This window comes from Nycticebus coucang, chromosome 8, assembly GCF_027406575.1.
Source record: "Nycticebus coucang isolate mNycCou1 chromosome 8, mNycCou1.pri, whole genome shotgun sequence".
In the NCBI taxonomy this organism is placed as follows: domain Eukaryota; kingdom Metazoa; phylum Chordata; class Mammalia; order Primates; family Lorisidae; genus Nycticebus; species Nycticebus coucang.
In genome coordinates this window covers 76,853,670-76,866,911 of record NC_069787.1, presented here as the reverse complement: position 1 = coordinate 76,866,911, position 13,242 = coordinate 76,853,670, and the positions used below count along the sequence as shown (strand labels likewise).

General features: G+C 40.9%; 1 non-coding gene across 1 annotated transcript; it reads left to right on the top strand.

Annotated features, from left to right (window-relative positions):
- Positions 1-2,898: 2,898 nt before the first annotated feature.
- LOC128592967 (U6 spliceosomal RNA) lies at positions 2,899-3,005 on the top strand. The gene has a single exon (XR_008382166.1). It is a non-coding gene; the product is annotated as a U6 spliceosomal RNA (small nuclear RNA).
- The last annotated feature ends 10,237 nt before the right edge of the window (positions 3,006-13,242 follow it).

Genomic DNA, 13,242 nt, shown 5'->3' with positions numbered 1-13,242 from the left:
TTCAATTCTATAGGTTATTTAATCACCAATGTGTTCCCAGGTGACACAAATGAAAACAGGGATAGAGAAAAAGTTAATACAAAGATGCATTATTGAGCTGCTATCCCTAAAGGTAACTGGCTGCTCAATTTTCTCAGAAACTTTATGAAATTAACGTCAAAACTGTGCAACTTGGGGATGAAAAGAGGAAATATTATTGAACAGATTCTGTCCCCATTAATCAAAATTTGCTCCATGGCCATTAGCTTCCCCAACACGTAAGTGCTGGATTGGTTTAGAGCAGCCCAGGCAGGGAATGAAAAGCATGGTGAGGTATTTTTTGAAGCCCGTGTGTAAGTGCTCACTCATGGTGAGTTCAAGGCAGTGGTGTGTGAGCGAATGTTAACAACCAGTTTTAAAGAAAGAAAGGAAGCCCCGAATTGTAGCATTTGCCAGTATCCGTGGTGTTAACACTTCCACGATGGCCGATTCCAAGCTACCAATGTGATGTTACTGAACACGATGGGGAAGAGATGTGCACCGTGAGCTCTTATCAGGTGGTAGGAGCCAGCTCCAGCCCACCTCTGGAAGAGGATTTGAAATGGTGCGCAAAACTTGCCCAGGACCTGTGGTGCGCTGTTATTCAGGATTTGTATGGTTGCAACTGGCATTGGCGAAAGCAAACAGGGAATTTATTGCCTGACATAAAAATGTTGAGAGGTACAGCTGACCAGGTTTAGTTGCTCAAACAACACAGGTGAGAATCTCCTGCATTGTTTATTGTCTTCCCTGTTGGCTTCATTCCCAGGCAGTCCCTTCCCCTGTAGTGGCAAAATGAACCCCAACCTGCGGGCCATCTTCAGCAGAGAGCTGCTCCTTCTCTAAATTCCAGGACTTAGCAGGAAGCAGGCTGGGCGCAGTGCCTCACACCTGTAATCCTAGCACCATGAGAAGCTGATGCAGGTGGATCCCTTGAGCTCAGCAGTTCGAGACCAGCCAGAACAAGAGCCAGATCCTGTCTCTAAAAATAGCCAGGTGTTGTTGTGGGTGCCTATAGTCCCAAGCTACTTGGGAGGCTGAGGCAAGCATATCCCTTGTGCCCAAGAATTTGAGGTTTCTGAGAGCTGTGACACCAGGGCACTCTACTAAAGGTGACAAAGTGAGACTCTGTCTAAAAAAAAAAAAAAATCGTAGTGAGATATTACTTCATATCTACCAGTATGGCTATAATATAAAAAATGGGCTGGGAACAGTGGCTCATATCTGTAATCCCAGCACTTTGGGAGGCCAAGGCAGAATGATCGCTTGAATTAATCAGTACACATTTGTCTTTTCTTGTTTGTTTATTTTTTGAGGCAGAGTCTTACTCTGTTGTCCTGGGTAGAGTGTCACAGTGTCAGCCTAGCTCATAGCAACCCCAAACTCTTGGGCTCAATCAATCCTCCTGCCTCAGTTAGTCCCAATTAGCTGGGACTACAGGCACCTGCTATGATGCTTGCCTAGTTTTCTTTTTTTTGAGACAGAGTTTCATTTTATTGCCCTCGGTAGAGTGCCATGGCATTACAGCTCAGAGCAACCTCTAGCTCTTGGGCTTAGGTGATTCTCTTGCCTCAGCCTCCCCAGTAGCTGGGACTACAGGCGCCCACCACAATGCCCGGCTATTTTTTTTGTTGCAGTTTGTCAGGGGCCGGGTTCAAACCCGCCACCCTCAGTATATGGGGCCAGCGCCCTACTCAGTGAGCCACAGACGCCACCCAGCTTTCTTCTTCTTCTTCTTCTTCTTCTTATTATTATTATTTTTTTTGCAGAGACAGGGTCTTGCTCTTGCTTGGGCTGCTCTTGACTCCTGAGCTCAAGCAATCCTCCCACCTTGGCCTCCCAGAGTGCTAGGATTACAGGCGTGAGCCACCATGCTGGCTTGTCTGTCTTTCTTGACATTGACACTTTTGAAAACATAGGCCGGTTATTCTACAGAATGTTTCTTTCTTTTTTTTTTTTTTTTATTGTTGGGGATTCACTGAGGGTACAATAAGCCAGGTTACACTGATTGCATTTGTTAGGTAAAGTCCCTCTTGCAATCATGTCTTGCCCCCAATGTTTCAAGTTGAATTTGTCTGAAATGTCTTTATAGTTAGATTCAAGTTATGCATTTTGGGGTGGAAATGATGTGCCTTCCTCTGGAGAAACATAATGGCAGTTTTCCCGATGTCAGTGTGTCCCAGTATTGGAGATGCTATCTTGGATTACTTGGAAAAGTCAACATCTGTCGGGTTTGCCACTGTCAGGTTACTGTTTTCCCCTTTACAACTACCATGTAATTTGTGAGGAGATACCTTTCATAACATATAAATAACTTATTCCACATCAAACTTTTACTCAATTCTTTTGGCATTCATTCACAATTTTCTGAATCTTCTATGGTTTAAAATGACTTGTTTCTGCTCAAACTAGAGATAGTTTAAATGTATTCATGTTTTACTCCTAAATTAACTCTGATGGCTCTACAAAAATGTATTTTTTTTTATAGGAAAGTTCTGATACTCTGTGTATCTCCTGATCAAAAGGCAAGCATCTAGGCTAAGAAAACATTTGCCAACAAAGATTTTTTAAAAAGGAGGGTGGAGTCTCTAGTCTGTTCTCTTTTGTTTCCAAATGTAAGCTCTGTGTCTAGACGTGGAAATAAACACACAATTGTTCAGTATAATTATGTTGTTTATGGGGCTGAATCAGTCTGGTGGGGGAGGATTGACTAATGAAGAGGTTAACAGAATTTCCTCCTTCCCACTCAAACACAGATTAGAACAAGCCTTCATTAAGCCCATCATTTGATTTCCTTTTATTGTAGTTCTAGAGATGGTGGGTACAGATTTACGGTGAAGCCAGTGGCTCAGGAGACACTGTAGTAATAACACACTGCACGTACTTGCTACGGCGGCACATACACCACAATTGGAACCATACAGAGAAGCTTAGCGTGGTCCCTGCGCAAGAATTAAAAATTAAAAAGAAAAAAGCTACAGAAGCAAGGGCTTCGGTTCCTATTATTGATATCTTAGCAGCACTGCTTCCTGGATACATATGACTCTTTTTAAACCTCAGTTTCCTCATGTGAAAAATTGAAGGGTCATGGTATTGGTACAAAAATAGAGACATAGACATTTGGAACCAAACAGAAAACCATGAGATGAAACTAGTCTCTTATAGCCGAATAAACAGAATAAAAGCATACACTGGGGAAAAGAATCCCTATTCAATAAATGGTGCTGGGAGAACTGGATAACCACATGTAAAAGACTTACACCGGACCTGCACCTTTCACCACATCCAAAAATTGATTCAAGATGGATAAAAGATTTAAATATAAGGCATGAAATGATAAAAATCCTCGAAGAAAGTGTGGGTAAAACTCTTGAGGATGTCAGCCTGGGGAAAGATTTTATGAAGACTTTAGTGGTAATTGCAATAGCAAAAATAAACAAATGGGACTGAAAAGCTTCTGCACAGCTAATGACACAACAATCAAAGCAAATAGACAACCTTCAGAATGGGAAAAGATATCTGCATGTTACAAATCTGACAAAGGTTTAATAACTAGGATCTATAGAGAACTCCAATTAATCAGCAAAAAAAGAGCAAACAATCCCATGTCTCACTGGGCCAGAGACATAAACAGAACCTTCTCTGAGGAAGACAGATGGATGGCTACTAACAAACATGAAAAAAATGCTCATTGTCCCTAATCATCAGAGAAAGGTAAATCAAAACCACCCTGAGATATCACCTAACCCCAGTAAGATTAGCCCACATCATGAAGTTTCAAAGTTGCAGACGCTTGGATGAATGTGGAGAGAGAACACTTTTACAATGTTGATGGGATTACAATCAGTTTTGTTTTTTTTTTTTTTTTTTTGAGATAGTCTCACTTTGTTGTCCTTGGTAGAGTGCAGTGGAGTCAAAGCTTACAGCAACCTCAAACTCCCGGGCTCAAGCAATTCTCTTGTCTCAGATTCCCATGTAGCTGGGACCACAGGTGCCTGCCACAATGTCCGGCAATTTTTAGAGGTAGGGATCTCACTCTTGCTCAGGTTGGTCTTGAACTCCTAAACTCAGGCAATCCACCCGCCTCGGCCTCCCGGATGGCTAGGATTATAGGTGTGAGCCACAGCCTCTTTGGAAAGAAGTATGGAGAATTCTCAAAAAACTTAAATTAGACCTCCCATTTGACCTCACAATCCCACCAGTAGGTGTTTACCCAGAAGGAAAAAAAAAATCATTTTATAAAAAAGACACTTGTACTAGATTGTTTATCGCAACTCAATTTATAATCACCAAGATGTGGAAACAATCTAAATGCCCATCAACTCATGAATGGATTAACAAACTGTGGTATAAGTACACCATGGAATACTATTCAGCTGTAAAAGAGATGGTGACTTTACATCTTTTTTTTTTTTATTAAATCATAGCTGTGTACATTAATATGATCATGGGGCACCATACACTTGGTTCATAGACCGTTTGACACATTTTCATCACACTAGTTAACATAGCCTTCCTGGCATTTTAGTTATTTTGCTAAGACATTTACATTCCACATTTACTAAGTTTCACATACACCCTTATAAGATGCACCGCAGGTGTAATCCTATCAATCCCCCTCCCTCTACCCATCTCTCCCCTCCCTCCCCACCCTTTCCCCCTTCCCCCTATTCTTAGGTTGTAACTGGGTTATAGCTTTCATGTGAAGGTCCTAAATTAGTTTCATAGTAGGGGCGAGTACCTTGGGTACTTTTTTCCCCATTTTTGAGACACTTTACTAAGAAGAATATGTTCCAGCTCCATGACTTTACATCTTTTGTACTAACCTGGATGGAGTTGAAACACATTCTTCTTAGTAAAGTATCACAAGAATGGAAAAGCAAATATCCAATGTACTCAATACTAATACGAAGTCAGTAGATGATCTAATCTACGACCATACAGAAGAAAGACTCATATCAATTCAAGTTGGGGAACAAGGGAGAGGGCAGAGGGGAGGAGGGGCTTTGGGGTGCTCCCACTTAATGGGCACAATGTAGGGGTGTATGGGACACCTTTTGGGGGTGGGACACAACTACAAGACAGCAGGGTTTACAGCACAGAAAGGGTTTATTCTGCATAGTGCTAAGTGGAGAGACAGGAGGAATTTCTCAAATCCACCTTCTGGAGAATTGGGGAGATGGGTTTTTTAAAGACAGTTTGGTGGGCAGAAAATTAAGCAATTAGGGTCTGCTAATTGGCTGGTTTCTGGATGGAACCATGAGTCTTTTGGTATGGGCTGCTGTCTAGGTCAGTCAGCCCCTCCACTGAAATGAAGTTCCTGGTGGGGAGTCCAAGTCCATTTGAGTCAGTTCTTTGGTCTGGATGGGTCAGTCGCTGGAATGCAGGGCTTAGAATATATGTCAAGAACTACTGCTAGGTTTTGAACAGGTGATGTACTGTACAACTGACAGCTATGCATGCCGAAAATAATGATAATAATCAGCCATCGTCCCCTCATTTGCTTGATAATAATCACTGTTCACGCATTTGCTTCTGTACCCTGGAAGCATGAGTAGTTGTACAATTGTATGTACCCTTATATTAATCTGAAAATTTTCTTTTTCTTTTTTTTTTTATTGTTGAGGATTCATTCAGTGTAACAATAAGTCAGGTTACACTGATTGCAATTGTTAGGTAAAGTCCCTCTTGCAATCATGTCTTGCCCCCATAAAGTGTAACACACACCAAGGCCCCACCCCCTCCCTCTGTCCCTCTTTCTGCTTTTCCTCCCCCCCATAACCTTAATTGTCATTAATTGTCCTCATACCAAAATTGAGTACACAGGATTCATGCTTCTCCATTCTTGTGATGCTTTACTAAGAATAATGTCTTCCACGTCCATCCAGGTTAATACGAAGGATGTAAAGTCTCCATTTTTTTTAATGGCTGAATAGTATTCCATGGTATACATATACCACAGTTTGTTAATCCATTCCTGGATTGGTGGGCATTTAGGCTGTTTCCACATTTTGGCGATTGTAAATTGAGCTGCAATAAACAGTCTAGTACACGTGTCCTTATGATAAAAGGATTTTTTTCCTTCTGGGTAGATGCCCAGTAATGGGATTGCAGGATCAAATGGGAGGTCTAGCTTGAGTGCTTTGAGGTTTCTCCATACTTCCTTCCAGAAAGGTTGTATTAGTTTGCAGTCCCACCAGCAGTGTAAAAGTGTTCCCTTCTCTCCACATCCACGCCAGCATCTGCAGTTTTGAGATTTTGTGATGTAGGCCATTCTCACTGGGGTTAGATGATATCTCAGGGTTGCCTAAAACAACATTTTTAATCTCTCATGACTGTGTAGATTATACTGGACTCAATTGGTGGGTCTCATGTTTCTGTGATGTTAGCTGGGGCTGTAGTCACCCTAGGACTTGCTTGGGCTGGAAAATCCAGGTTGGCTCACACAGCTCACAGCTCCGGGCTGGAGCTCAGCTGGGCCTAGTCCATGAAACTCTTGCACATGACCTCTCCATGTGGCTTGAGCTTCTCAGAGCATGTGGCAGTGTTCTCAGAGGGAGTGTCCTGGCAGTGAGGGTTCCCAGAGGGAAGAAGCAAAAGCCCAGAACTTTTACTGGCCCAGAACTAGCAGAATCTCTTCAGCCACATTCTGTTGGTTAAACAGTCACAGAGCCCAGATTTGAGGGAAAGGAAATAAAGTCCGCCATGATGTTTGTGGCCATCTTTAACCTCCTTCAGCAATTAAGCCATTTCCTTCACAGAAACATATTCTCAAGTAGATGTGCCTGATGAGAGACATTTTTATGTTTGTCTTTTGTTGAACCTGAGATGGAGAGGGCTGAGTGGGTGATACCGTCATTCAGGACATTACAAGCTCACAGGAGCCCTCTCGCCCTGTAGCTATTGATGCCCTTGTTACCCTTGTCCTCTCTCCCATTCTCTTTCCACCACTGGCAGACACTCCACAGCATTTAAAATATATCCTTTTGTTTACAGATGTTTGTAGCTGATTTGTATATATGTTTAACTAACATCTATGGTGTTATTTTTTCTTTCTTTTATTTATTTTTTACTTTTTAAATTAAATCATAGCTGTGTACATTAATGCATTCATGGGGCACCATACACTGGTTTTATAGACCGTTTGACACATTTTCATCACACTGGTTAACATAGCCTTCCTGGCATTTTCTTAGTTATTGTGTTAAGACATTTATATTCTACTTTTACTAAGTTTCACATGTACCCTGTAAGATGCACCACAGGTGTAATCCCACCAATCACCCTCCCTCCGTCCATCCTCACCCCTCCCTCCCCTCACTCTCCTCCTTCCCCCTATTCTTAGGTTATAACTGGGTTATAGCTTTCATGTGAAAGTCATAAATTAGTTTCATAGTAGGGCTGTGTACATTGGACACTTTTTCTTCCATTCTTGAGATACTTTACTAAGAAGAATATGTTCCAGCTCCATCCATGTAAACATGAAAGAGGTAAAGTCTCCATCTTTCTTGAAGGCTGCATAATATTCCACGGTGTACATATACCACAATTTATTAATCCATTCATGGATCGATGGGCACTTGGGCTTTTTCCATGACTTAGCAATTATGAATTGGGCTGCAATACACATTCTGGTACAAATATCTTTGTTATGATGTGATTTTTGGTCTTCTGGGTATATGCCTTGTAGAGGAATTATAGGATTGAATGGCAGGTCTATTTTTAGATCTCTAAGTGTTCTCCAAACATCTTTCCAAAAGGAATGTATTAATTTGCATTCCCACCAACAGTGGGAAGTGTTCCGTTTTCTCCACATCCACACCAACATCTCTGGTCTTGGGATTTTGTGATATGGGCTAATCTTACTGGAGTTAGATGATAACTCAATGTAGTTTTGATTTGCATTTCTCTGATGATTAAAGATGATGAGCATTTTTTCATATGTCGGTAGGCCATGCGCCTGTCTTCCTCAGAGAAGTTTCTCTTCAAGTTCCTTGCCCAGCCTGCAATGAGATCCCTTGTTCTTTTCTTGCTTTATACGTTTGAGTTCTCTATGGATTCTGGTTATTAAACCTTTGCCGAAGACATAACCTGCAAATATCTTCTCCCATTCTGAGGGCTATCTGCTTGCTTTACTTACAGTGTTCTTGGCTGTGCAGAAGCTTTTTAATTTGATCAGGTCCCAGTAGTGTATTTTTGAAGCTGCTTCAATTGCCCCAGGGGGTCCTCCTCATAAAATACTCCCCCAGACTGATTTCTTCAAGGGTTTTCCCTGCACTCTCTTCTATTATTTTTATAGTTTCATGTCTTAAGTTTAAATCTTTAATCCAATGAGAGTCTATCTTAGTTAATGGTGAAAGGTGTGGGTCCAGTTTCAGTCTTTTACAGGTTGCCAGCCGTTCACCCAGCACCATTTGTTACATAGGGAATCTTTTTCCCACTGAATGTTTTTAAATGGCTTGTCAAAGATCAAATAACGATAAGTAGCTGGATTCATCTCTTGGTTCTCTATTCTGTTCCATACATATACCTCTCTGTTTTTGTGCCCGTACCATGCTGTTTCGATCACTATCAATTTATAGTATAGTCTGAGGTCTGGTAGCGTGATTCCTCCTGCTTTGTTTTTATTTATGAGTAATGTCTTGGCTATTCGAGGTTTTTTTCTGATTCCATATAAAATGAAATATTATTTTTTCAAGATCTATAAAGTATGACAGTGGAGCTTTAATAGGGATTGCATTAAAATTGTATATTGCTTTGGGTAGTATGGACATTTTAACAATGTTGATCCTTCCCAGCCATGAGCATGGTATGTTTTTCCATTTGTTAACATTTTCAGCTATTTCTTTTCTTAGAGTTTCATAGTTCTCTTTATAGAGATCTTTCACGTCCTCTGTTAGATAAACTCCCAAATATTTCATCTTCTTTGGGACTACTGTGAATGGAATAGAGTCCTTAACTGTTTTTTCAGCTTGACTATTGTTGGTATTTATAAAGGCTACTGATTTATGAGTGTTGATTTTGTAACCTGAGATGCTGCTGTATTCCTTGATCACTTCTAAGAGTTTTGTAGTAGAATCCCTGGTGTTTTCCAGATATACAATCATATCATCTGCAAAGAGCAAAAGTTTGATCTCTTCTGACCCTATATGGATACCCTTTATCACCTTTTCTTCCCTGATTGCGATGGCTAAAATTTCTATTACATGCTAAAGAGCAGAGGAGACAATGGGCAGCCTTGTCTGGTTCCTGATCTGAGTGGAACTGATTTCAGGCGGGCGCCTGTAGTCCCAGCTACCTGGGAGGCTGAGGCAAGAGAATCACTTAAGTCCCGGAGTTGGAGGTTGCTGTGAGCTGTGATGCCACGGCACTGTACCCAGGGGGACAGCTTGAGGCTCTGTCTCCAAAAAAAAAAAAAAAAAAAAGCTTTGTCTTCAATGTCAGAAATCCTTTCTTCTGCTTGCTCCACTCTGTTACTGAGGGATTGTACTGTATTTTTCAGATCTTGGAGGGCTGGAAATTCTTGCTTCAGTGCATCAAAATCTTTGGTGGTTTTGTCTTTAAATTCATTAATTCTTAAGATAACTTTTGAATTTCTCCTCGAATTTCTAATTCTGACTTTTGAATTGCTCCTCGAATTTCTAATTCCAAATTTTCCTTCATTCTATTAATCTTGTTTGCAATCCAAATTCTGAATTCGATTTCTGACATCTCAGCCAGCTGTTTATGAATGGGATCTTCAGTTACATCTGCCACATCTTTCCTTGTGGGGGTTGATCTATTTTGGTTATTCATGTTACCAGAGTTTTCCCGCTGATTCCGCCCCATGATTATTTTACACCGTTTGACTTTTCCCCTGGAGCTTTGTCCAGGACCCGTACAGTGCTATGGCCAGAGAAACTGGGGACCTGTTTGGTGTGGTGGGGCGAAGTGGCTCTGTCTTGTTTTCAGCTGGTCTCTGTCCGACCCTAGTGAAACCTTTACTCTGGGTTGAAGTCTCAGCTGTGGAGAAATACCAGCAATTAAGTCACCCTGCCCCCCAAAGGTAACAATTGGAAAAGGAAAATCAAACCTTCCTACAACCACATACCCAGGGCACCACTTGGATAGTCCTCAGGCGATTGGCTCAGTTCAAAAGGTACAAATCAATTGTCTCAGTCAGCACCTGTCTCAGGTGGGAGAGTTTATTAATAAAGTGACTATTGTAACCATGATGCTCTATTTAGAGCTTCTATTTATGTGCCCAGCCATGGAGCTTCTATCTGGAGTTAATTTCATATCCTGCTAAGATTCAAATGACAATGACAATTCCAGTCAATAATTTATTCTTACTTAAATGAGTTAATTGAATTTTTGATATGTTTGGTTAGCTTGTTTTGTTCCTTTTTAACCTAAGACAAATACTATGCTGTTAAAATGTGGCTTTATTCTGAGATAACTGGGACATAGTTTGAGAAACTGACAGTTTTTTCTTGTAAAACATTCATAGGGAAAACATAGGAAAAAAATATTTTGAGGGCGGCGCCTGTGGCTCAAGGAGTAGGGCGCCGGTCCCATATGCTGGAGGTGGTGGGTTCAAACCTAGCCCCGGCCAAAAACAAAAAGAAAAAAAAATATTTTGACCTTGGGTTAGGCAAAGATTTCTTGTACACAAAACCCAAAGCCTAATCCATCACAAAATTGAAAAATTAGAGTTCTTTGGGCGGCACCTGTGGCTCAGTGAGTAGGGCGCTGGCCCCATATGCCAAGGGTGGCGGGTTCAAACACAGCCCCGGCCAAACTGCAACAAAAAAAATAGCCGGGTGTTGTGGTGGATGCCTGTAGTCCCAGCTGCTTGGGAGGCTGAGGCAGGAGAATTGCGTAAGCCCAAGAGTTACAGGTTGCTGTGAGCTGTGTGATGTCAGGGCACTCTACCCGAGGGCGGTACAGTGAGACTCTGTCTCTACAAAAAATAAAAGAAAAAATAAAAAAAAAAAAGAAAAGAAAAATTAGAGTTCTTCAAAAGTAAAACTCTTTTTTTTTTCTCTTTGAAAGATACCATGAAGAGAAAGAAAATATAAGCTATAGACTGGTAGAAAATATTTGCAACACAGTTACCTGATAAAGTATTTATGTCCAGAAAATACAAAGAATTCTGAAAACTCAATAAGAAAATGACCTATGCTACCAAAATTAGGCCAGAGATTTGAATAGACACTAACTAAAGAAGATGTATAGATGGAAAGTAAGCTCATCAAAATATGCTCAAGATCATTAGTCATTAGAGAAATTAAATCCACAAGGTAATATTATCATTCATTTATTAGAAGAGCTAAAATAAATAAGTGAAACAGAATAGAGAACCCAGAAATAGAGCCACATAAATATAATCAACTGATCTTTGACAAAGGAACAGAAGCAATACAATGGAGCAAAAATAGTCTTTCCAGTAAGTGGTGCTGGAACAACTGGACATTCACATGCAAAAAAAATGAAGCAAGATACAGATCTTAAACTCTCCACAAAAACTAACTCAACATGAATCATGGAACTAAATGTAAAACTCAAAACTCTAAAACTCCTAGAAAATAATAGGAGGAAACCTAGATGACTTGAGTATGGTAATGACTTTCATTCACAGGATTATAGTGAAATTAAGTGAAATAATACTTTGAAACATTTGAACAGTGCCTGAGATGTTCACTTTGTATAATCCAGTGTTCCCCACTAGCTATGAAGAAATCATGTTTTGGTGTATACAATTTTAATTGCACCAGAGAAGTCATTTAATAAGCCCTTTAATAAGAGAAATTTTTTGGCATATGGATAAATTATCTCTTAATCTATATGTTTCATTTTTAAAAAAAGCACCCCCTTTTTTCAATGCTTTCCTAGGAATTTTGATGTTTACAATCACTAGGTTGCACCATTAGAGTGAAACAAGGAGCCTGAACATCATCCGACTGCTGTCGCTCCACTGGCTGACGGATGGATTCGTGGATGAGATTAATTTGGCCAGAAAGGAATTCACAAAATCTTTTAAAATTTTACTTGCCAACATTTAATATTTAAGAGATTTCATATAAAAACTTGATTTCCAGACTTAGATAAATTGCAAGATCTGGCAATCCGGGTCCTGCAGCAGAGCAGCACAGCCTCCCATGGTGCCAAGTGAAGGCTGCCTCCACTTAGCTGGGCAGGTGTCCATCAGCCTTCCTGAAGCCTGCCTGCTTCTCTCAATTTACTCTGTCTCCTGCAGGCACATGAGTTTTAAGCCCTAATTAGTCCAATCCTTCCTTTTTTATTATATTATTATTATTTTGAAACAGAGTCTCACTATGTCCCCCTTGGTAGAGTGCCATGGCGTCGCAGCTCACGGCAACCTCAAACTCTTGGACTTAAGCGATTCGATTGCCTCAGCCTCCCAAGTAGCTAGGACTACAGGTGCCTGCCACAACAGCTGGCTGTTTTTTGTTGTAGTTGTCATTGTTATTTAGCAGGTGCAGGCCGGGTTCAAACCCCACAGCCCTGGTGTATGTGGCTGGTGCCCTAACTACTGAGCTACAGGCGCTGAGCCTCTTGTTTTGTTTTGTTTTTTTTTTTTTTTTTTGAGACAGAGCCTTGCTTTGTTATCTGGGCTAGAGTGCAGTGGCGTCATCATACCTCACTACAACCTCAAACTCCTGGCTCAAGTGATCCTCCTGCCTCAGCCTCTTGAGTAGCTGGGACTAAAAGTGTGCAGCACTACACCTGGCTAATTTCTCTATTTTTCATAGAGACCAAGTCTCACTCTTGCTTAGGCTGGTCTCCAACTCCTGGCTTCCTATGATCCTCCTGCCTTGGCTTCCCAAGGTGCTAGGATTAAAGGTGTGAGCCACATCACCTGGCCTCTTCCCCTTTTTGAATGTGGAGGTCGAGGTCCCACAGAGAAATTGAGGGCTGTAACTGGAAACTTAACCCTCAGACTAGGGCTCTTTTTCATGCCTGTGTTCCTTTTACATTGGCTGTTTTTAGAGAAGGGTAGCTTAAAAAATGGGTATAGCGAGGAGAACTAAAATCTGGAGATTTTAAGCACCTTTTAGGCTTTTAAAGTGCAATGTTAGAATAAGTGGAGGTCGTTAAGACTCTTTTTCTTTGTGGAAGATAACTTCATTGTCTTGGGGAGAAATGATACATGTTCAGCTCAAAAATTCAAACAATCCAGATAAGTATAAAGAAGAGGGTAAAAATTCTCCAGAATGTCAC